This window comes from Equus caballus, chromosome 20 (genome assembly GCF_041296265.1).
Source record: "Equus caballus isolate H_3958 breed thoroughbred chromosome 20, TB-T2T, whole genome shotgun sequence".
NCBI classification, from domain to species: Eukaryota; Metazoa; Chordata; class Mammalia; order Perissodactyla; family Equidae; genus Equus; species Equus caballus.
Genome location: NC_091703.1, coordinates 17,752,077 through 17,764,862, shown reverse-complemented (window position 1 = coordinate 17,764,862; position 12,786 = coordinate 17,752,077). Strand labels below are relative to the sequence as shown.

General features: G+C 41.4%; 1 long non-coding RNA gene across 1 annotated transcript in view; it reads left to right on the top strand.

The window, feature by feature from the left end:
* The window catches only part of LOC111769278 (uncharacterized), a 101,428-nt gene extending 88,746 nt beyond the window's left edge, over positions 1-12,682 (top strand). The window contains exons 2-3 of the long non-coding RNA XR_011429529.1: positions 9,885-10,061; positions 11,999-12,682. This is a non-coding gene — a long non-coding RNA (uncharacterized lncRNA). The remainder of the gene's footprint in view (positions 1-9,884; positions 10,062-11,998) is intronic.
* The last annotated feature ends 104 nt before the right edge of the window (positions 12,683-12,786 follow it).

Genomic DNA, 12,786 nt, shown 5'->3' with positions numbered 1-12,786 from the left:
AGAAGGCTCAAGATGTTGTTGGCTCAGTCAGTCATCTTATTTCTTCAGTAGTGCTTTTGGGGAAGAGAAAGCAGTCAGGAGCCACACCAGACTGTACCACTCCAGAATCATTTGGTCCTTCCCTTGATGCTTCTTTTTCAAAGTGTATGACATCAAGCTCTTCCTTTTTTCTTGTTTAATTGAGGCAGGTAAGTTTTTACTGTTTCCTTTGTTTTATTGTTTCCTGGGCTTTTGTGTTCGTTTTCAATATTTTGTTCATTGCTTTAACTACTGGGGAGAGATTCTACGAGTTGGCTTTGTTCCGCCTTCTGTGCCTGGAAGTCCAATAGCCTTGTCCTCATGACTAGATGTAATGATCTTTTCTTGGTACTCATTCCTCTCCACCTTTTAAGCATCTTAATACCATTGACTATGCCCTTATCGGACCCGGGTCACATGAGGATGCTCCTCCTTGGCTCTAGGATCTCTTTCTTTCTGACTCCTTCTCACAAAGATGAAGCTGTTGGTCTACTTCACAGTTCTTCATGCTAGATGCACATTAGAGTCACCAAGGGAGCATTTTAGAAGTACTTTACCCCCAGGAATTCTAGTTTATTTAGCTTGAGGTTGAGCCAGCATTTAAAAAATCTCTCCAGGGGATTTAATGAGTGGCAGGAATTAAGAGCCAGAGGTCTCTGTGTAGTGACAGCCCCTCGCAGCTCCCATGCTGGAAAGCTGTCTTCCTCTATAAGGAAGGCAGGTGGTACTTACCAGAAATCCCCTGAAAGTGCAAGTAGTTAATCTTAGCAAGAGAGAGGATTCCATGAGCAAAACCCCCCACAAAATATAGAGAAGACGTAAGAACAGCAGAGGAAGAGGAGCTCAAAACAGTATGCTGATTCTGTTTCGTGAGTTGAGAATGGGACCTGGAAGTTATATTTTTTAAAAGCCACATAGATAATTTTGGGAATCCATGAGATTTGAGAACTGGTGCTCCAGACATCCTTTGCTTGTTTCCTGCCAAACATGAAGTTTTGGAAAGGTCTTTCTGATGCATCCTGTCTTGCCCAAACTCATGCCCCTGGCCTTTTTTTTTTTCCCCCGCATGGATGAGCTATTTGGAAGAACCCACAGAGTTTCAATTTGTCCTTACCCCCACTCCATCTTCCACGCTGTTACTAGAACAGAGGTCCTCAAACTTGAATGTGCATCGGAATTAGCTGGGCACCTTATACAATACAGATTGCCAAGCTCCATGATGAGAATTTCTGACTCTAAAGTCTGGGGTTGAAGCCATAGTCTGGATTTCTATCAAGATTCCAGGGGAGGCTGCAGTTGCTGGTCTGGGGCCATACCTCAAGAAGCACTGTACCAGCTAGAGTGATTGTCCTAAATCAGATTGGGGCATTTGTCCCTTGCCTAAAACCCTCTCATGTTTACAGTATAAAACCCAAGCATTGAGCATGGGCACAGTCACTTCAGCTTTTCCAGTGACATCTCCCTCCACTGCATCTCTGGTTCAGGCACACTAAACATTTCCCTGTTCTACTGCCATGGCCTGTTCTTTCACACTCTCTGTCTTTGCATATACAGTCTCTCCCTGGAGTCTTTCTCCTCTTTCTATATTGGGCAGACTCCTACTCATCAGGAAAGATTCTGCTTAAATGTCACTTTCTCCATGAAACCATCACCGAATCCTTCAGAAATAGAGTTTCTCTCTCTTCTCCTCTGTGCTCAAATTTGAAGTGCATCACATTGCATTTTGACGATCTGTTTGCATATCTTTCTAACGATTCTGAGCCTCTGTTAAATTTTACTCTCTTTATCGCTATATTCTCTGTTTCTCTAAAACCTAGCACAATGTCTAGCACAAAATACGCGGTAAATTGACACATTGCATGAAAGACTGGATAGTCAAGGGCAAACTATATAAGCAAAGAGTTGGTTGGTTTTTTCCATAAAGCATAAAAGTATTTAAAGTGAAAAGACAAAATTATTCTTTAGATGGGGGTTGGGCATATCAGATAGCTGGATCGGAAAACTGTTTTCAAGGCTAGACAGTATGGAAAATATGCAGATTTCCAAAGAGAATTCCTAGGCCACTGTACTCTCTCCATAGGAATTAATGCTACTGTCCTCATTCCTTACCCCACCCTCCCAAAAAGGCCTTAGCATTTTAATCTCATTGGCACGAAAGAGAGTTTGGATGTGGCTCGCTTTTCTGAGCAAATAAACTGCAATTATTTTACCTGACAAAAAGTCAGAGAAATGACTCAATAACACCCTTCTCATTTGAAATATAGGACACATTGTAATTTGGAAGCTAGAGACCCAAAGTCCTTCCTTTTTATTAAGATTAATGAACGTATCTTAGGGCTTAAAGATACTTAAGTGGCCACAGGAGAAATTTAGTGTGGTTCAAAAAAATAAATTATAGTCATCCATTCTCAAGTTTCTAAAATATTGGCTAGGCTGAAGAAACCCTAAATTTGTAGATGATTCTAAGGGTGAGGACGTTTTTCTGTCACTGGCTGGTATTTTATAAAGTGTCATTTGTGTTCAGCCTTGGAGAATTTACTCCATTAGAAGTTGGACATTCAGATAAAAGCTGGATCAAGGAAAGAAAGTTGTTGGCAGAGTGTATGTTGGTAAATGATTTACTAAAGCCTGTGAGTTGGTTTGTTCTGAGTTTTAATCTTCTTTTCAATAAAACCTTGACCAAGGACTTGGAGATCTGCCTAGGCTTGTATTTCAGAGGGTCAAAGTGCTATATGTCACCAGCAGTAGGAGAGATTTGTGTACTGAGATATATTCTGGAATTCAACCATCAATTCAACGCAGCGTGATCATTCATTTATTTACTCATTCTACAAGTTCGTGTCGAGAGCCAGTTGTGTGCCAGGTGCTCACACTGGTCTTGGGGACAGAGCAGTGATCAAAACAGACACAAGTCTCTGCCCGCATGGATCTTACACTCTAGCTGGGAAGAGCCAGTAAACCAATTGTGAGTGTGTGTGTGTGCGTGTGTGTTGGTGTGTATAAATCACTACGGAGAAAAACAAAGCTAGAAGCAGGCTAGAGAATTATGGGAGTGGTGAGACTGTGCTTTTAAACCAGGCGGTCAGGGGAGAGCTCACTGGCCTGGAGAAGGTGGAAGAGCGACTGTGTTGCTGTCTGGGGCAGGAGGCTCCCAGGCAGAGGGAACAAGAGGCACAAAGGCTCCGAGGTGGGACCACATCTGACATGCCTGAGGAGTAATGAGGTCCTAGTGTGGCTGGGGCAGAATGAGGGAGGGGAGAGTACTAGAAGATGAAGCCCAGGGAAATTTGGGGTGGTCATTTATGGCCTCGTAGGCCACTGTACCTAATTATTTTGGCTTTTACTTGGTATGAAATGAGAAGTCTTTGCAATGTGGATTAGAAATGTGATACGATCTCTTTTATGTTTTAACGGGGTCACTCTGGCTGCTGTCTTTGGAATAGACAGGAGACAGGACAGAAGCGAGGGGGTGGATTAAAAGGCTATGACAACAATCCAGGTGAGAGATGGTTGTAGCTTGGACAAGGATTTAGCGCATAGGTGGTGAGAAGTGGTCAGACTCTGCATGTATTTTGAAAGAAGAGCTGACAGGATCTGCTAAAGGACTAGACAGAGAATGTGTAGGAAGGAGAGAAGTCAAGGAGGACGTCAGGGTTTGGGGCCTGAGCCATGCGGGGGGTGGGGCAGGGGGTTGGAGTTGCCATTCACTGAGATGGGAAATGCTTTGCAAGAAGCAGAGAGCTCTGTATGGAACATATTAAGTTGAGACGCTAATGAGACACCTGAATGGAGCCTGGACTTAGGGAAGATGTCCGCGTTGGAGATAGAAATTTGGCAGTCATCCACATATAGATGGTATTTCAAGTCACCAGATGGAATGAGATCACCAAAGGTGAGTATGTGGACAGCAAAGAGGAGAAGTCCAAAGGAAAAAGTTTGGGCTCCCTAATGGGAAGAGATCAGGGACATGAGGAAGACAAAAAACCGAGAAGTGTAATAGTGATCTAGGAGCTAAAATATTCAAAGGATAGACCATACAAAGTTTTGGTTATTATGCAATCAAGTAGAATGACTCAAAATGCTATAAACTCCAAAAGATTTTGTGCACAGTGGAGACGCAGTGACTTTTATTAACTATCCTTTTGCGCCACCTGCTGGACACAGACCAAATCAATTTACCATAGAAGGAGGAAGCCTATAAAGGACAGTCCTTGTGATTTTAACCAATTTCATGGCGGGTGGAAAAAAATAGAAAAGTTCTTAGTATACTGTGATTAATTAGATAATCACTTTGAAATTCCACCGGAGGTAATCAGTTTCACAACGCTTGGTTTCTGAAATATCTAGGGAAGAAAATAGAAGAAAAAAGGACATAGAAAGAGGGAAGCAGAATTCTGGAAGACTAAAAAAATATGCACTGAAAGGGATAAAAGAAAGGAAGAAGGAATGAGACATAAGAACTGTCTGATTATTCTATAATTTGTCTTTGGGGGAATATACTATCTATTTTGTTATTTTTTCATGTGTTTCCCCCTTCCCACCAAAGGTTAAAGTTTTCTTTAATCGGGTACCACATCTTACACATTACCTGTGACATGCTCACACTGCTACTGTATCCACTACAGGGCCAGGCGAATATTAAGCAGAAGTAGATGCTTAATATTCACCGAAGAATGGAGTAAGGAGAAGCAATCTTCGGTACTGTCCTAAAGATAGCAGTGCAGCGATGCGAATGTACTTAACATTACCACGCTGTGTATTTAAAAATGTTAAGATGGAAAATTTTAGATTATGTGTTTTTTTAACCACAATTAAAAATAAAAAATAATTTTAAAAATGCAACATGAAAGATGCTTATGGTGATGGAAATATCCTATATCTTAACTGTATCAATGTCAATATCCTGGTTGTGATATTGTCCTACAGTTTTGCAAGATGTTACTGGGCAAAGGGTACATAGGATCTCTCTATTATTTCTTATAACTGCAAAATAAAAAAGTTTACTTTAAAAAAGAATAAAGATATAATAAAATATGTTTGGGTATTAAAAATAAACTGATCAAAGACCAGAGCATGAATAAATTAGATATTGGTAGAATTGAAAGGATGGTCTAAAGCTTATCACTGTAGCTTTTCCAAATTCAGCAAAGTTGAAAGCACATTATTTGAATCCTTTGGTGGTGTGTGGTTGGAGGAGCAATAGCAGGAGACAATCAGATAGACCCCAATCTAGAAGCTTGGGAGGAGGATGGGCCGCATAGTTTTAGGTTTCTCGTAGAAAATTCCCAAGATATTTTTCTTATGAGAAATAACCATAATGAAGAAAACTATATAAAAATATGAAAAATTCAATGTAAGATATTAGCAAAATGAATGCAGCATCACATGAAAATAATAATCCCTCACAAATGTGGTCTACATTGTTGTTTGCCTGTCCTGTATCCGTTTGCCTTGTTCGCTTCATAACGGAACCCAATTTTATTCAGATATCCACCCTTTGTCAACTTGCCTTAGGGAAAGCGATTCCATCCCTAACTCCGAGGGGGGATTTGTTTGTTCTAAAGGTAACTCCCATTACCTCGACAGTGGCTGGCTCAGGAATGGCACCAACACAATCCAGGTGTATGGAATGCAAGGAGACACTTTCAGGGTCTTTTAGAAAATTTCCTCTATGTTTTTATGGGAGAGCTTCCTGAAATGAATCTCTTCTGCCTAAGGTAAGAGAGAAAGCATGGAGCCCCAACTGCCATTAAAAACCATAGGAGTGAGGCTGGCCCGGTGGCATAGAGGTTATGTTTGTGCTCCACTTTGGAGGCCTGGGGTTTGCCGGTTAGGAACCTGGGTGCGGACCTACACACGGCTTATCAAGCCATGCTGTGGCAGGCATCCCACATATAAAATAGAGGAAGATGGGCACAGATGTTAGCTCAGGGCCAATCTTCCTCAGCAAAAAGAAAAGGATTGGCAGTGGATGTTAGCTCAGGGCTAATCTTCCTCAAAAACAAACAAACAAACAAACAAAATCATAGGAGCATAGGAAACCATCCTATGACCAGAAGGAATATGTGCTTTAGAACAAAGCTGATGTCATGGGCAGAAGAACAGAGAGACAGAAAACCCTGGGTCCCAGATGGCTGTTGAGCACTGAATCAACCAACCATGGACCTGCCTTACTTTGGGCGTTCTGGCTATATACATCAATAACTTCTTTATTGTTTAAATTCGTGTGTGTGTTGGGCTTTTTATTATTTTTAGGTGAAAGCGTCCTAACTGATAAAATGACTTGGTTGGGGGTTTATTCCAGGAGTGACAGTGTTGCTTGGTATTGGCAAAGATGGTGACAAAATTTATCCCATCAATGAGTCAGAGGAGAGAAAAAACAGGACCGTTTTGATATATACGGAAGAAGCCTTTGGGAAAATTCAAATACATTTGTGCTTGAGAGATTTTTATCTTATTAAACCATGAGTAGAAAAATACTTATCAGCCCTCTCAGTGGATGCAAAAGCATCTTGGGAGTGTAGCCATCTGAATGTGGCCACCTCTTTCCTTTTACTCCCATCCCCAATCGACCTGAGCTTCCTGAGCCAGCCAACTGCTGGGGTTAGGAAGCTGTGTGAACTCAGGGTCTTACGGTCCGTTGGATTCCAGCAGGGAGAACCAGCATGGGGCTTTCTCTCCCAGGGGCAGGAGATTGCCTGGAGACCAGTTTCAGGCAGCTCAGGATCGACAATGGTGGATATTGGGAAGAATGTACCTTTTACAGATAAAAGGAGCCCCTGGTGAAAATCACCATCCGCCCTGACAAAATGGGCCTGGGTACTTGGCTTCCATGATGTTAAGAAGCTAAATCGGGTAGCTAAGCCCTTCCTGCCCGTAGGATTGGTAAAGTACGTGAGGACCTGTGTCAGGGAGTCTTCCCTCACGCACCTCAGTGAGGGCTGGCGGTCTGACTTCTATACATGAAACTTCCTGAATGGAGATTGGTTTGCCTCCGTCCTCCTGTGCCTGTTGCCTTTTAGAGTATTTAAACAACATCACGTCAGGTGTTCCAATAAGACATCTACCACCAACAACAACAAATTCCACCTAAGCAAGGCTAGCAGTAACAGACAGAAATAGAATATTTCTATATTCTCTGTATTTCTGTTGTAACAAATAGAATACATGCCCCAGAAGGTAAAGCTGCTGGAGGAGATAGACAGAAATTTAGTTGCGAAAAAATAAGATCAAATAAAGGGAGTCATTGGCAACATAATAAAGAATTTATAAAGCTAAAATACATACACAATTAAGCTATTCCCAAGATAAATAGAAGAGAAGTTTACTGTTAAGGCTCATCTCAGTGGGCTTGGGAACGCAAGTCCAAGAAGCATCTCAATGACTAGAGAAAAACAGTATATCAAAAAGAGGAGATAAGAGACTTGGAGAATAGGCCTAAATACCTAATTCTATAGTAGAGCTCCAGAAAAAGAGACAATTTTTAAAAAAAATAATAAAAGAAGGGCCTGGCTCAGGGCATAGCGGTTAAGTTTGTGCACTCTGCTTTGGCACCTTGGGGTTTGCCAGTTCAGATCCCAGGTGTGGACATGGCACCACTTGGCAAGCCATGCTGTGGTAGGCATCCCACGTAGAAAGTAGAGGAAGATGGGCATGGATGTTAGCTCAGGGCCAATCTTCCTCAGCAAAAAGAGCCGGATTGGTGGCAGATGTTAGCTCAAGGCTAATCTTCCTCAAAAAAAATAAATAAATAAAATTTCTGTAACTTGAATAGATATTGGTGGCCTTCAAATTGAAAGGGTAGACTGATTTCCAGATGGCACTTATGAGAAAAGACACACTCTAGGAGAATCCCAGTAAAATTCCTGAATTCAAAAAAAAAAGGAAAAATCATAAAATTGTCAGGGAAAAAAGAACAAATCACTTCCCAAAGAAAAAGAATCATACTGGCATTGGACTTCTCATGTGTAACACTAGAAGCTAAAATACAGTAGAATCCAACCTACAGGTTTCTGAGAGAAAAGAAGGCCACAATTCTATACCTAGCCAAGATATCCCACCTCACATATCGAAGAAATTTGAGGCTATGCATGAATTCAGATATTATACACATAAGTGCTCCCAAATGAAAGATTTCCTCAAGGGAATGCTCCAACCAGAACACAAACCCAGACATTAAGGTAGGGCAAGATGGGGGCCAGCCCTGTGGCCAACTGGTTAAGTTTGTGCACTGTGCTTTGGCAGCCCGGGGTTTCACCAGTTCAGATCCTGGGCACAGACATGGCACCACTCATCAGGCCAGGCTGAGGTGGTGTCCCACACAGCACAACCAGAAGGACCTACAACCAGCATATACACCTATATACTGGGGGGCTTTGGGGAGAAGAAGAAGAAAAAAAAAGAAGAAGATTGGCAACAGATATTAGCTCAGGTGCCAATCTTTAAAAAAAAAACATAGGGCAGGATGGGGGCTGGCATGGTGGTGCAGGAGTTAAGTTCATATGTTCCACTTTGGTGGCCTGGGGTTCACTGGTTAGGATCCTGGATATGGACCTATGCACTGCTTGTCAAGCCATGCTGTGGCAACATCCCACATATAAAATAGAGTAGGATGGACATAGATGTTAGCTCAGGGCTAATCTTCCTCAAAAAAAAAAAAAGATAGGGCAAGATGAAGATGACAGGAAACAGTCATGAACAATGAAACTTGAGGTATTACATCTGTAATATATCCATATCTATATAAGTGAATAAGGGTAGATGGTAACCTGTATATAAGCACAAATACGAACTCTTGAAACAAAAGAGCACACCTTATGGATAATTCAACAATATATTTTGTGTGGGTCTAGCCTATCGATAGTGACGCTACTGGCTAGAAGTGCCTAGGGGCACTCACCTGGGCCCACGGTGAGCCCCATAGACATTTACCCTTTCAGAACCAATGTTGTGGCTGGACCAGCCCTTGTGATTCTTACTATGATTGATTGCAAGATGCACCTTGGCAATAACCATCAGGAAACCTTGAAAGGACAAGGTTTACTACTCACAGGTCCTGGAGGGTACAGGGTGTGCCTGGGACCACACAGCAAGGTTGTGGGTAGAGAGAGAGCATGGACCTGGGGTTCTGTTTTGTTGGGGTAGAGAGTAGGGTGCTTAGGATTTCGAGGATTCACTCCTTATTGGTGAATTTAAAATATTATAGCGAGAAGGCACAAACAAGCAAATGGTCAGTTATTTAAGTCAACTAGAGATCTCTAAAACTGGGGGGGAGGGGTGGCTCTTTATTCAGTCTGATAGCTGGCAATGTGTTTACTGAGATAGCTGTCTTTGAAGTGGATGCCTCGGCAATCAAAAGCTTAATGTCAGGCACTTGCCTTTCAATTTTTTTTAAAACAGCCAACTGTCAAGCACTCACACTGCACAATATTAAATCAAAAGTACTAAGTTAACTTAGAAAAACTGGGAATTGGAGCAAGGGGAGAGTAACTAAAATCATTCCAAAACTTTCAGCTTAAGACCAGGAGAAGAGGAAGAAAAAACAAATTGAGAAATATTCACTAATGTTACTGAGTCGATGAGGAGGACAAGGGAGAAACAGTTGACTGGCAGCCACCCCTGGCAGGGCTCAAGCCTGCTGGTTGTTAGGCGGTTCCATGGGGCACAACGAGGGTCCTGCTGGCCCCCACTGAGAACCCAGGCTCTCCCTCCCCTCCCCGCTGTCCTCAGACTTGTCTGGGGGAATGCTGTCTAGGCAGGCCCTGAAATGCTCCTTGATCCTATGAAATAGTAGGCTTTTCTTGGGCTGAGTGACATGAAATTGACAATGATTGGACCCTATTTAACCTAAGATTTTTATATTACAGAAAGTGGAATGTAATATTTCAGCTTAACTCAATATCCAAGACCATCTGCCAAGGACTTCACTTTCTTCCTCTGCTGGAGGATGTCAGTCTTTCTAGCAACTGATTTGCAGCCGGCAATTGTTCACCTTGGGCTGAGGACTAAAGTCCAAACGAATCTGTTGACCTCAGCTGCAGCTGGTAATTACTTCTTCGCTTGTTTGTTTCCTGTTGTGGATTTCCAGCATTCAAGTTGCACAGATTCAAAAATTTGGAAGGACAAAGGAATAAGTAGTCACTCTTTGGAGAAATGAACAAATAGTTCCAAGTCATCTGGGCTAATCAAGCAGTCACTCATTGTTAAAATATTTATGTGAAAATGGCAATTCCTGCATTCTCAAATTCTCTGCAACAGTAGACACAAGATCCAAAACGAAATTTTCCATTTTATAGAACTTGTGAGATCAAAGTTAAGACTAATTTAACAAACTAGCATTTCTACGTTGACTGTAGAATTATTTACGATAACTTACAATATTGATAAATTGAAAATAACCAAAACCTCCGACAAGAGGGAGCAGTTAAATAAATAATAGCATCTCCCAACTTTTTTAGAATTGCAAATCCTCATGACTGGTTTTAAATGTATTTTTAGCAATTTTTACTGGCATGTGAGAAAGAGCTGATTTTAAATAAAAAATATTTTAAATTTTTTGATCAATATATTCAAAATTTTGTTATAAAACTTCTTCAAAATACACTAGATGCCATAATTGGAGATTATTAGTTAATAAAAAATAGTCAAGCAGACAAGAAGTCTTAAGAAACAATGTATATATACCCTAAATATTTTAACATAAAACATTTACATATAGGGGCCAGCCCAGTGGCACAGCAGTTAAGTGCGCACGTTCCACTTCAGTGGCCCAGGGTTCCACAGTTCGGATCCTGGGTGTGGACATGGCACTGCTTGGCAAGCCATGCTGCCAAGTGGAAGTGGAAGATGGGCACGGATGTTAGCTCAGGGCCGGTCTTCCTCAGCAAAAAGAGGAGGATTGGCAGCAGATGTTAGCTCAGGGCTAATTTTCCTCAAAAAAAAAAAAATTTACATATAGTTTCATTTGAAAATACTTTGATGTAACACCAGGGCATGATGGGAATTCTTACATAAACCATATCCATGATGCATTATCTACAACTGCGGTTTCAGTTTCCCTAAATTGGAGGGTGAAATTTGTACATTTTATGAAATGATGTGAGTGTAGAACCTTTGAAGATTTTTTTACAATCTTGTCTATTCCTTTACAGATCACATTTTTTTTTTTAAAAAAGAAAGCTAGTAAACTTAAATATAATAGTCAGTACAAATGGCATTAATGGGTATTTAGAATAAACACAACTGCCTCTAGGTAAATATTCATCTTGACCCTGGGAGGCAGCTGTCCTTGGGTCTGCTGGAAAGTGGCCTTCTTGTCTCGAGTGGGCAGGGCTTGGCATGCCTATGAGAGAATGAAACCATAGGGCAAATTTGAGTGTGTGTCAGAACCACCTGGAGGGCTGGTTAAACCCAGAACCCTGGCCCCAGGATCCGATACAGAAGGTCTGGGGTGGGGCCTGCATATATTATAAATTCCCAAGTGATGCTTATGCTGCTGGTGGGGGTCCCACACTTTGAGAATCACTGGATTGGCCAATATAGTGAGTTGAATAATTCTCTGCACAGTCTTTCTCCCATTTAACAAGTGAGCGCTGCTGTTTATTTTAAATTAAGCAGGAAAAAGCATGACGTTGTCATACACATTTTTAGATGATATATCGTGCTTCGTTTAGGAATTGAATTGTATTGGAGAGGAAATTTATGGATTAATTACTAGGAACTGAATTATTGCTTTCACAACCCTGATGTTTAGAATGATCGCATTCTGTGCTTAAAATAGCCCATCACTGGATTTTTATGGCTGTAATTCCTCGTTTCTAAATGATAAGAGAAAAGGTTTCAGACCCTTCCCTGCAAACACTTTTCTGTCAACAACACATTGCAAATGTGGTTAGCCTTTATTCCTGATCTACGGGAAGTCAACTTGGATATCAGATATAATCGTCACTCTTTTTTTCTCTTTATCACATGGGTTTTGAAGCATAGCTGAGATTTCAGTGTGCTGCACAGAAACTGGGATGGAATGAATTCAACTTCCTGAAGAGGAGAAGAGTCTGCAGGTGGATCTGCAACACTGGTTGCATCTGACCTTCAGGGTTCATTTGCACTCCCAGTCCTGCACAGAGGGGCAGTGACCAAGAACAAAGATGATGGAAGTGGTGTGCTGGGAGAGGGAGCATGGCACTTTCTGCCCTCCAAGGGGTTCAGGCTGCTTGGCGTTAACAGAGAAATGTCCAAGTTATTTTACTTATCAACATTTTTAAAACAGAAATGGAAACCTGTGTTCTGATTGTCTTTAATTATGGGAACCCCTAGAAACATAAGAGGGACATTAAACAATGTTACATCATTAAAAATTATGCTGGAGGCCAGCCCGGTGGTGCAGCAGTTAAGTAAGCACGTTCCACTTCAGTGGCTCGGGGTTCGCTGGTTTGGATCCTGGGTGCAGACATGGCACTGCTTGGCAAGCCATGCTGTGGCAGGTGTCCCACATATAAAGTAGAGGAATATGGGCGTGAATGTTAGCTCAGGGCCAGTCTTCCTCAGCAAAAAAAAAAAAAAAAAAAAGGAAAGAAAGAAAAAAGAATTATGCTCTGGAAATAGGGTTAATTACATGGAAAGATACTGTATTGTTGAGTGAATAAAGCAAGTTATAAAACAGCCTATATAGTGTGAGTCCATTTTTGTGAGGAAAAAGTATTAAAGTATGTATAGCATTTTCTAGCACTTATCTTAGTGGGAGGGAAAAACGTTGAGTCCCAGGTAATT